Source organism: Myotis lucifugus, unplaced genomic scaffold (genome assembly GCF_000147115.1).
Source record: "Myotis lucifugus unplaced genomic scaffold, Myoluc2.0 scaffold_338, whole genome shotgun sequence".
NCBI lineage: Eukaryota > Metazoa > Chordata > Mammalia > Chiroptera > Vespertilionidae > Myotis > Myotis lucifugus.
Genome location: NW_005871386.1, coordinates 490,186 through 501,848, shown reverse-complemented (window position 1 = coordinate 501,848; position 11,663 = coordinate 490,186). Strand labels below are relative to the sequence as shown.

General features: G+C 36.4%; 1 pseudogene; it reads right to left on the bottom strand.

The window, feature by feature from the left end:
* Positions 1 to 368: 368 nt before the first annotated feature.
* LOC106699206 lies at positions 369 to 2,481 on the bottom strand (annotated as a pseudogene).
* Positions 2,482 to 11,663: the final 9,182 nt, after the last annotated feature.

The window sequence follows — 11,663 nt, the reverse complement described above, 5'->3', positions numbered from 1 at the left end:
CGTTCCCCAGGAGGCTTGCAGGCTGAAACAGTAATTGACTAAATTGTAGAACACATCAGGGCCATTTACAAATTTGCTCAAAATGAATCGTTTAAAAAGAAATGAGGGTGACACCAAAATTAGCAGAGAGAAATGATTGAAAAGTGGCTCCCAAGACCCAAAGTGGGAATTATGAACCAGGGTTTTTAACTTGCAGGAGTGAGCATTTATAAATGCAAAGAGCTTTCTGACACCACCTTATATAAATTCCAATTTCTGCTTAAAACATATAAAAATCAAGTTAACTGAGCTAAAATGATTATATTCCTTTCATAATTCAAATTTCTGCAATCTTTCCTCACTCTACTACATTGTATGTCTGCTATCACTTAAACTACTTTGAAAATAGCTAGGTTTTTCGGGGGGTGGGATGAGGGGGGGTAGACAGAAGACAGAGGAGTAAAAGGGTCTTTTAAAGCCAAAATGATTGTTAGAGATTCAAAGATGGAATGTTCAAGTCTGCACAGCAATAAGCAATCAAATTTATTAAAATACAGAGATATCACTAATTTTACTACATTTCTTGCAAATCTTGACATATGCTAATATTTAAGTCTAAAGATAAAGCTGTGCCAAGAAAAATAATATTAATTTCCTGATACCATACTGAGTTAGAGGTTAGTATTTTTCCAATTCAGCAAATGCTTCTTCATCAATTGTTAAAAATAGAAAAGCTTCCTGCCCATGCTATAGGCTGCTTTCATCTGAAAACTACAGTGCCCTACATATTATGTTAAGGGGCTGTCAATTTTGATAGATTGTTTGGGGAAGGATGAATTTGATTTTTTTTCTCCTCTCTCAGATGTACATGTATTTTTCCTTTTTCTGACAACAAGAAATACAGCTGTTTAATAATACTATGAGTAATAATTACAAAGCACATCAGTAGCTTTAAATTTATATACTTCAAGTATATTCAAATTTATTGTTATTTTCCTAGAAAATATATCTAAACCTTAATAAAGCATTTTTATTTGTTTTTCCAAAATACATTAAAAGTAAGACTCCAAATCTTCTTTCCATAAAATGGAAATTAAAATTTTGAACAAAACAACAGTCACATAGATTTGACGCTTGGTCCTTCAGGGATCATTAATACTTCCTAAGACAACATTTCAGAGTATTTCCACCGAAGTACTAGTGCATTCATAAGCTTTATTTAATAAGTGGCTAACTAAGCAAATAGAGACAGGCATCAACTCTTATCTCTTAACATCTGCCTCATTCCTCAGTTTCAAACCTTTATGACTGAAAATCTGATAACCCATGAAGACAGACAATAGTGTGGTAGGCCTGGGTGAAGGTTGGAGTAGGGTGGAGGGGGCAATATGGGAATACTAGTAAAAGGGACATATGTAATACTTTCAACAATGGAGATAAATTAAAAAAAAACAAAACAAAAACCTAGTAACCCCATATTTCCTAAGTTGTAGAGTCAGAAGTTACTATAAAGCTAGTAAATTTTCATACTTATTAACATTTAACATATTTTTCTAACAGAGAGGACTTGTAGCCATGAGTTGGGAGTTACCATCCAAAGCAATTGTCCTACTTGGAATGAAGAGAACATCTGGTGCTAGAACAGAAACTTTATCTCCAGTCTTTCTCACTTATTCAGTCCAGAAATTCTTAACATGGGGCCTGACCACAGAATCTAAGGTCTGAGGGTCTCTAACCAACTACACAGACCCAGTTAATATATCCAATATGTCTATATACTAATTGTACAAGTTTGTTTAATCTCACTTATCTATATGTGATGTACATAAGCAAGCAAAAAGCAAGACTACAAAAAGCTAAAAAGAGTTGTACAATAGCATGCAAAAACAACCTACACAAACCCATGGGGGTAGAGTAACTAAGTCTCATATTTTTAAAAATTTAAATTTGGCATGGAAGGACTTTATTTAATAATTTATTAGAGCCTAATCGGATCTGTGTTCGGAATATTCCTCACTCTTCTCCACTCTCCTACAAACCCCTATAAACTTCCCCCAGGCATACCACTAATATTTTAACTTATATGCCTCCACTTTCTTTTCTTTTTTTAGCCTTTTAATTACTTTTATTATTCAAAAAAGCTTCTTTAAAAAAAAATAGCTTTCTGACTCTGTGCTGTGCCTTCAGTACTTTCACAGCGCTTTTCTGCTCCTCAATGAGGAAAGCACGCCTGATCCTGTCACAGACACATTTAGCACACATGGATCCACCACAGGCCCTGCTGACATGTTTCACCGTTTAGACAACCTCATTAGAACTTTAGGTCTCACAGCACAAACTCCACGCAGTTGTCCTGGGCACATGCCACATGCAGATTTGGGGGCTTTCCCAACTTTCTTGGTATAAAGGTAAACCATTCTACTATTAGGAGTTCGAGGCAGTCTAGCTTTGTTGGAGGCTGTATTGTAGGACAGCCTCGACGTATGTCAAACGCTGGACCATTGTGCATGCCTGAAGTCACCATCCCTGGGAGAGGAAAACTGCCCTTCTACTTTCAGCAAATTATATTAGAAACAAAATTCCTATTCAAAGGGTACATTAACCACTTATAAGCTATGTGATTATAAAATTACTAAACCTCCCTGGACTTCAATATTCTTACCTATACAATGAAAGCAATAATACCTAATAGGCAAAACTGTTGGGAGAATTATAAATAATAACACAGCAATATTAGTACCAGAACAGAGCAGATGTCTGAAAATGGTTGTTATTATCATGGGAGGGGGCACAATGGTATACAGAGTAACACTGACAGGACTGCTCACAAAGAAAAAATATTCCTTGTACAGAAACAATGTTGAAACTTGACGAAGTTTCCAGTCACTAAAAATATTAAAAAGCAATCTGCATCCTTATTATTGGACTAATATACACAAATGGCAAGTTCTTTTCTTTTAGTTTTTAGTCCTCAAGTACAATAGAATTAGATTAATTATAATTCTTGTTTCAGACACACTGTCAATGGCCCAATTTTATTTACTTAGCTCTTTAATAAGCTATTATCAATAATTTACTAAGTACTCCCAATCCCACCTCCTACATTATTGCCAGAAGAGCAGCCGTGCTCTTGAACCCAGGTCTGTGGGCTGGCCGAGTCACCTGCCTTTGGAGACTTTATCAGTGCAAATAAGAGTCTACTAGTTAATTGAGCCATTCAAACTTCAGAGTGTTATAGGTAATGAAAGTCTAGAATGTTTAATTGGAAAACTCATACCATGATTATTTGTACAGTATCAGTTAACGAAGGTAAGTTTAAGTTTTAATTATTTCAATTAAGTTATTTCTAGAAGAGTTACTTAGAGAATTTCCATATCTGTTCCAGCAGTTAGAAAACATGGATTCCAAGTGGGACAATGTATAATGGGTAAAAGACTTAATGGTTTATATAATTAAACTGCTCTTTTTCTCCATTACTCAAATTTTGAGGGAACGTTTATATACACGTGAACAATCATATCTGATATAAGCTAGTACTGACAAACCTAAAAGGGAAAAAAGCAAATTATTTGACCAAGTGATTCACCAAGACTTACCTTAATCAGCTTGTATTTTTACAGACTTAACAATTTCCATTTATGAGAACTTTCCCTTATTTAGAAAAAGCTACCCTAAGAAAACCAGCTCCAAACATTCTACCAAAAATTCTCTCCTAAAGTCCTGGGTAAACCTTAGCATCTGTTCTAGCTGAAAGCTTTCTCCACAACAGCAGCCTGGACTATCATCATGAGTCACAATTTATAAATACCCCAAATTAAAGTAATTCATTTGCCTTGGTTTAGAAACCATGCGGACCCCAAAGTATTCTTTAAGCGAATGTAAATATGTACTTCAAAAACAAAAAAACAATCTAGTTAGTTTAATTTACTCTAGTAAATTAGATATTTTATCTGCCATAACTATAATATAGCCTGCAATCCCCACAATAATGAATACTTCTTTTGTGGGTTTTGTTGTTTGTTTGTTTTTCAAATTAAGAGCTAAACAACATGTTATGTGCATTTAAACCTTTGGAAAACATAACTGTTGATGAAACAGTTTACTGAAATAATCATTGTTGATTAGAATTTGTTCAACATTACCTCTCGGAAATATCTGCAGAGGCTCTATTAACTGTCCATTTACTTGCTGTTCCATTACTGTGGAATAATACTGCAAAGAGATTATAGAAAGAGATTAGTCAGTAATGTATGAATACTGGAACAGGCACTTATGGGTTGCTTAATTCATAGTACTTTTGTAAATTGCTGGTGTATATATATAAGCCTCGGGAATACTTTGTCCCCATTTGCACATTAAAATGACTATAGTGAATATTCAGGATTGAAAGCCCAGTATAGTGTTATCCTCCACACTGTCATTTATCTTTAAAAGTAGAACTGTTGATTAAGACTTTAGATTAGTATTTGATCTGTAGAAGTATTTTGAAAATGAAATGTATTAAAAATAACACAAGGCATTTTAGTGGAATGTTTTCTTATTCTTTTCCCCTGGATTTTGCAAAGCAAAATGAAGATGCCTCACATTTAGCTTGGATCTCTTTGCCAGTTAGTTAATCAAACATTATTCGTATTTGGGTATAAAATACACAGATCATGAAAAACTAAGTAATAGAGACTGTAGAACAAGCAAACAAGACATGACTGATCCAAAGATGATAGGATAATTTGATTAAAAGGTAGCCCAGTTTCATACAAACATACCTTTTATGCTTTAATCTTATGAACACTTTAGTATAGATCAAATTTCACTTGAAAATTCTGGGTACAAAAAAATAAAGTTTCAAGTAAAAAAGCTTTCACACTCCTTCAAAAACAGATTCATTCAGTAGGTTAAATTATAATCTGATTCCCATTCTCCTTAATATGAGAGTCGATGAGCTTATGCCCATCTAACTTGGAAACCACTTCTGTGCCCTCACTTCTATAACACTTGACAAACCACAAAGTGATGTTCTTGGTGGCAAAATATCAACAATGAAAACTTCCGATTTGGTGTTTTGAGGGGCTATTTTTATATTAAAAACATGTTATTTAACTACTACATTTTCAGGAAATTCTTCCTTGATCATTATGTGCTGACATTCTTAAGTTTCTTTTGAGAAGATATAGGTTTTTGTCCTCTTATTGCTTTTATGTACATTAAATTATTATAAGATCAAGTTTTCTTGTTTCCCTTAGAAATAATGTAATTCTTTATTTCTACATCTTAAATTCTACATCATCTTGGAAATAAAAAAGTTAACAAGTCTAAGGCTCTTTGCCCTAAAAACAAAGTGAAGGTGAATTTATGACAGATATGGATGGATATAAGTGTACCCTGCTCTCCAAGGCTTTCACACTATAGAGGAAACTGATCCTCTCTTTCTATGTATGTAAAAACTTATATACATACAGCAAAAACATATGCGATGTACTCTCCAGAATACATACTAAAGTAGATGTCTTTCAGGAGACTATATTCCTTAAAACCCCAGAAATATAGTGTCGCTATTACTCAAACAGTGATGACAAGTAAATGAAATATCAATCATGTAGGCTGTCAACCTTTTGGGACAGCAATAACTGTTAACAAGTAGTCTGGAAAAATTGTCCGAAAATGACTTGTCCTCGGCATACCAGTGTTTGAGGTTTCCTTGGAAAATTAAGATGCCAGTGGCTATTTGGAACATTGCTCAGGTATTCTTTTTAATGGGAAATTTGCTGGTTATTGATCCACAGCATGTACCCCCTTGCTTCTGGAAGGCTGCAAGCAACTTTCCAATCAGTGGCTGTCAAAAAATTACTGCCTTTTTATACTGATACAAGACAACAGCAGTGGTGGTGTTCTCCTATAGTTAATGCTTTTCTTTAATTAACTGCTATGTACAATAGGTTAGTAATTTTAGTTACTACTTCACCACAATCCTAGAAATCAAAATAAAATATCCTTATGCTTTATCTAACAAATTAATTATAGTGTTGTCTGAAACTAGCGCTTGGGGTCAAGTTTGAAAACAAATAACCTCAAATGTAAAGGGTCAGAACAGGTGCAATGCATTTTTTTTCCTACTATAAAACCTTGCATGCATGAAATTGACCTGTTTTCCAACTTTATTTATTTACCTCACAAAATAAATTTTTAAAAATGATTTCCCTTTCATTTCAAACCTGTGCCAAATCAACTGGAAAGCTAGATATATTTTTATAATCACTGTAAGACTTTTTTAGCAACCTATAAACATCTCTTTGGATTGTATGATTAACTCAGTCACAGTAATGATACTAAGTATGCCATTTGCCAGTTCCTCTAAAGCAAGTAGTTAGAATTTGTTTTTTGTTTTCTACAATTCTTCCAAACTCAGGGAACCTTTTCTCCTGCTGAAATACTGATTTTGATCTGTGTTTGTAGTAACAGAGAATCTGTGTTCCACATGGCAAAGTAATTCACCATCAAGGACAAACTATAAAGGGTGGTAATTAAACCTGTGGTGCGGGCCTACTCCAGGCAACTGGCCTGAGGAACAGGCCTTTTGAGGACCAGGAGGCTGCCAACAAGGCACCAGGCCTAGGAGCTCAGGCTACTACTTACACGGCATTCCCTAAGGGGCATGGATAAAACTCGAGCCACACACAGTAGCTCCTGTCACAGAGCAGGCCTATGCTGCCTAGTGAAATAAGCAAGGAACTTGGAGGAGTTAGAGGACTCAAACCCAGGAGTCTCAGTACTGGCCATTTCTGAGCACAGGATTAATGTGAACTTATAATGAGAAAATATAAGACAGCACTTAATAAGCTGCAAAGCAAGTTATTTTTAGATCTTGATCCTCTCAGTGTTTTTATATATTCTCCCTTTAAAGGGATCTTTCCAATTTTGTTCCAAATGGTGATAAAATATAAACAATGACAAAGATGACTTCTACTAGACAAAAACAGCCAACCAACCAAAGGCCTAAATCTTGTATGCCAAGATGCTTCACATGGTTCAGACAGAAAAGTAACAGTAACCGTTATAACTTTAAGGAAGTCATAATTTGAAGTTTATCTAAATAACTTTCTGAGCTTAGTCTCTATAATTCTAAGCTGGCTTTCACTGCTCCTAACACGAATCCCTGGACATAGTAGGTGCTTGATAAATACGTATTGTTTGAAATGGGGTCCAGTCTTGACTCTGCCACTTATTAACTTGTAGTGGCCTCCAAGAAGTCATTTAACCTCAGTGAACCTTAGTTTCCTCCAAATGAGAATAAAGAGATCTACTCTATAACACACGGTTAGTGTGAAGCTCAAAATTAAACTGCAGAATAGAATTAGTGAAGGCACTTTGTAAACTGTAATGCATTAATAGTAACTGAGAAATTAAAAAGTGAACCTTCTAATACTGTAAAAATATTAAGCACAGCATTTTGAGTAGAAATGCTCCAGCATTTAAAAATACAGAAGCATTTTGTATAAAAAGTATAAAACGTTGGGCTCAACCTGAATACATCAGCAGCAGTTACAAAATGTTTTCTGCTGGTATCCCTTGCAGAATCCGTTACATGCAGTAATTGCAGCAATAATCAATAAGCTAACTGAGTAAAAGATTAATCAGGTTTGTGACTGCTAATGGAATCTCCAGTACCAGACTCAGATTAGTTTCAGAGTCCCTTTGAAATGCTCTTCAAAATCCTTAAACAATTTTAATAAGGATGTGACAAAGTTTAGCATAGTTATCCAAAAATCTAATTAATTTGAAACAGAGGGCCAGATTCAACAAGGGGATAGCAAGAACAATTTTTTGCTTTGTTTTGTTTGCAAGTTTATCAAACAGTGTTCCTATTTGTTATAAACCTAATTCTAATTCTAAAAACACAATTCAATCAATAATTACAACATTTTTTTCTTCATGGAAATCTGCCATATGAAAAACCTGAATTCCAAAACAGCAGTTTAATTTTACAAGGCACAAGTTCTCTGTTAAAAGAGAGAGAGAAGAGACAAAGAGAGAGCAACACACACAGAGAGAAAAGACTATCACTCATTGAATACCTACTGTGTTGGGCTCAGTATTACATACCTACATTTATTCATTTAATTTGTCACAGCCTTATCCTATTCTGTGAGGATCATCACCCCTGTATTTCACAGACAAAACAAAGGCTTTATCGGTGAATCAAGAAAAATAATTCTTTCAATCTAGTTCATGCACTCAGAACAAGAAATGTATGTTTACTATTTAAAAGCCAAAAGGTAAATTACCTGATATTTCTCATACACAAAACATTTAACTAGATAAAGCAAGCTGCTGGGTGGACTGCTGAGCTGGTGGAGAGCTTTGCTTCCTCATTCATACCCTGTACGGGTTAGGCCAGGTCACCTGATCTTTCAGGGGATACATGAGGCAGCATGGTGCATTGCAAAGATTCCTGTACTGACAAGGGGCCTTCCTGCCTTCTTCAGTGACCCTCTCTGGCTTTCCTACCTCCCTAACCACTGTGCTCCGTTTCCTGTAAGTGGTTTTTCCCCCACCCATCCTTTAAATGATGGAGTTCCCCATGGTTTTTCATCAACCTTCTCTTCTTATTTTATACTCTCCTTGAGTTAACTTCAGCCACTTCAAAGGTTTCAATTACCAGAGGAGTCATTGAGACTAATTAGGAGCTGATGAATCACAAATCTTTATTTCCAGCCCAGATTTCTCTCCTAAGATTCGGTACATAACCAATTGGTTGTCCACAGGCTCCTCAGATTCAACAGGTCCCTACCTCTCCCACCCCTCCCACATACCTTAGACCTGTCTTCTGCCACCTGGGTTCACTATCTCAGTAAATGACATCACAGTGACCTAGTTTTCCAAGCCAGACATCTGAAAGTAATCCAGAGCACCTCTCTTTCCTTCTTCCCCACACTCAATCAGCAGTCTTATTAACTCTGCATCTTCCCACCTCTCAAATCCCTCAAGCTAGGGCCCTCCATGATCTAGCCCACCTTCCTTCCCAACCTCATCTCCTATCTTCCCTTCCTCCCCACCTCACTGCCCATAAGACACTGAATCATGGGTAGCTCCTCCTGAATGCACCAGGCATCCTTTCACCTGAGCCTTTACTCTTTTCTCTGCCCAAAACACCCTTCCCAGCCCCCTTGTCCTCTTAATCCACCTGGGCATCACCCTCTTCAGGAAGGCTTCTCTGTTCCCAAAGCCAGATCAGGTGCCCCTTTGTGCTTACAGAGCACCTAACACTTGAACTTTTTATCGCATTTATCACTCCGCCGGGTAATGAGCTTTTCTTATCCTCCCGCACTGAACACTATTTCCTTTTTTGTTAATCTCCCTGACTGGACAATGAGTTCCTGAAGAAATAAATTATATGTCCATTGCACCTCCACCACCTGGCATAACACTTGGCCAGACAGTTGCTATCCCATAAATATTTACTGTATGAAAAACTGGTTGTATGAATAGTGGATGAATCAGTGAGTGAGTGATCTCAGGTCCCAGCTCTACGTTTCGTAGCTGTGTGACCTTGAAAAAGGCATGCAATTTGTTTGTGCCTCAGTAATCTCAGCTGTAAAAATGGGAAAAATACCTCCTTTGCTCACCCCATAAAGGTGTTAGGAAGAACCAAATCAAAGTAGCTGGTATGGGAAACTTCCTTACAAAATACTTGAAAAAAAACCTTGAAAGAGGGCACAGTGCTATGAATCTCCCACTTCCAAGCAACAGTACATAGAAGAAAACGTTTATAACAATAGGTGACACAGAAACTATTAAACAAGATCACTAAAATTTTTAGACCAAGTACAGAAGAATTTAGCTAATTGGTTTATGAAGGCTGAGTCAGTATCCCTTCCCTTTCCCTAATTACCACGGTACTATAAACAGTAAAATAAGTAAAGGGGCACTATGAGGAGCAATGTCTGCTTCTCTTCTGGAAGTTCATCAAGGGCCGGGACCATGTCTTCTGTATTTTCTCTTAACGCAAAGGTATTAACCTGGGTCTATATGAGCCTCCGGACATCCTTAAGTTGCTAAAATTATGTGAAATGTCACACTGTGTGAATTTTATGGGAAAAGAAAAAACAACTTTGCAGATTTTCAAAAAGGCCTGTGTCTCCTAAACCCTAAATAGGTACTGCCATGCAATGCCTACTATGTGTCTTACACATAATTGGTGCCCCCAAAATGTTTAAGGGAAGGAGGCAGAAAGGAACTAATACATACATGATAACTATACTCATTGGTTGTACTTCTAACTTACTCAGTGGCAAGTCTTACATATAAAAAAGGGTTTATTTATTATTCTATACATTTATAACAAAACAATTTCCTAAATCTCTCCTTAGCATGTCTTCTAACAGATAATATAATTAGTGCAGTATTTCAACTTATAAGGAAGAGCATGCTATTTTTTTCCTAATGATAAAATTTTCAAATTCCTGTTTTGTCAATACTGTAAGCATACCCCATTATATGTAGCTCAGTCAGTAATTACAGCAATAATCAATAAACTAACCAGCTATTTGCAGTCCATAGTTAATTTATTAGTTTTCCCAGTGAAGAACCCAACAATCTTAACTCTGCCAAATGACTACAAATTCAATTACAACACTACTCAGAAGTGTCATTCATTACACCTTCTTTCAATTATTTTTTATACTTTACATTAAGAGGCTTTCCCTCTGTGACACTGACCTCTTAGGAAGAACACAACTGCTCCAGTGTTCAAAAATAACATATGAAGCTGATCTATTGTGAATACCAAATTAATAGCTACAGACTTACCTGGCTTCAAGTCCCTCCACCCCCCTTCTCACTCACCTCATTGCCCCTGCAGTGGTAACAACAATGTGCAGATGCTCTTCCTTAAATGACTCTAGCCACATATGGTCAGGGATTAATTAGATAATGAGAAACAAAAGCACAATGAAAAGTCTTCCAGTGAAAGGGTGACAAAGAACAACTCTGGGGCCTATTTATAGGATAAAGTTATTGGCTAGGGTGTGTTTATTAATGATTTGGAAGTAAAAAAAGATGTTGGCCAGTATGTTGGCCAAGTTAATGATAAAACTTTGTTTTGGATAGTAAAACTGTTAGGGGAGCTCCAGCTGGTCTTAATAGAGTTTGGACAGCCAATAGCAGATGAAATTCAACTTGGACAAGTTTAAGGTAATGCATGTTCGCAGAGGAGTTTAAATTTGTATTCAGCAATGGTCCCAAATTTGCAGGATCCTCTCAGCTGAAGCTTTCAGAGTCATCCCCTGAGGCAGACTACACTAACCTTTCACCTATTTCCAGGCTGCGGAAATTCTGCTGTACTTCTAAAATAGAAGTTTAAATAGTAGCTTCAGGGAACCTGCCACTTAAATAAAACAGGACCATCAGGCCATGCAGACAGCAGGCCAAATGGGACATCCCCTTACAAATAGACTGCTGTATTTAGCCCATTTTGATAGTGCTTTCATCAAGACCCCATCTACTGCTCACCTGATATTAAAATATAAATAAATCAAACAAATCTTGGTGAGGTTGTGAAAAGGAAACCCTCTTGCACTGTCAGTGAGATTGTAAATTGGTGCAGCAATTATGGACAACAGTATGGAGGGTCTTCAAACAATTAAAAATAAAACTACCATACTACCCAGCAATTCCACTTTTGGGTATTT